This window comes from Berghia stephanieae, chromosome 11 (genome assembly GCF_034508935.2).
Source record: "Berghia stephanieae isolate SIO BIC M18660-M18661 chromosome 11, UCSD_Bste_1.3, whole genome shotgun sequence".
Taxonomy (NCBI): domain Eukaryota; kingdom Metazoa; phylum Mollusca; class Gastropoda; order Nudibranchia; family Aeolidiidae; genus Berghia; species Berghia stephanieae.
The window spans coordinates 24,593,608-24,594,465 of NC_088370.1; the positions used below are offsets into that span (position 1 = coordinate 24,593,608).

The 858-nt window shown below is 41.3% G+C and overlaps 1 long non-coding RNA gene across 1 annotated transcript in view; it reads left to right on the forward strand.

The window, feature by feature from the left end:
- Positions 1-368: 368 nt before the first annotated feature.
- The window catches only part of LOC144956922 (uncharacterized), a 9,575-nt gene continuing 9,085 nt past the window's right edge, over positions 369-858 (forward strand). Inside the window, exon 1 of the long non-coding RNA XR_013642042.1 lies at positions 369-564. This is a non-coding gene — a long non-coding RNA (uncharacterized LOC144956922). The remainder of the gene's footprint in view (positions 565-858) is intronic.

Below are 858 nucleotides of genomic sequence, written 5' to 3' on the forward strand. Positions count from 1 at the left end.
CGCTGTAACGGCAAGGTACTCTTTTACACCTGAGTATAGTGGGAAATATGAGTAAAAAGTCTTTTCCAAGGGCTCAACTATGCCGAGCGAGGCTCGAACCCAGGACCTTCGATCCGAAAGCGAGTGCCATACCACTAGACCACATAGTCGCACATAATTTAACATTAAACTATAAATTCAATTTTCAGCAATTTTCAATCATTCTGAGATACCGTTTTACGGTCGATGATTCACATTCAACGTGCACGTATTCGCAGGTCTGATAACCCAATTCCGTATGGGCTCATTGTAATATTGGAAATCTCAAAAAAAAATTTAGAGAGAGATAGTGGGGGGGAGGGGGGGGGGGGAGGGAGAGTAAACAGCCGGGTGATAGCTGGGTCTATATGTATATAAATGGGTAAATAAGTGGATTAGTAGCACAATGAGAGATGAAAACGGTAGCTAGAAAGGTAGATGACTATGAATTGGTAGATAATCAGTAGATATAGATAGATAGGTAGGTAGGTAGGTAGAGTAGTAGTAGTAGTAGTAGTAGTAGTAGTAGTAGTAGTAGTAGTAGTAGTAGTAGTAGTAGTAGTAGTAGTAGTAGTAGTAGTAGTAGTAGTAGCAGTAGTGTGGTAGTAGTAGTAGTATTAGTAGTAGTAGTAGTAGTAGTAGTAGTAGTAGCAGTAGTAGTAGGAGGAGGAGGAAGAGGGGGAGGAGGAGGAGGAGGAGGAGTCCTTGGAAAAGGCTCTTTTCTCACATTCTCTCACCGTACTCAGGTGTAAAATAAGTACCTGGTCGTTAACAGTTTTGTCTCTGTCGGAAAAATATGTAATAATATCGCCTAACAGGCGTCAGTTCTGCCATGTTTTT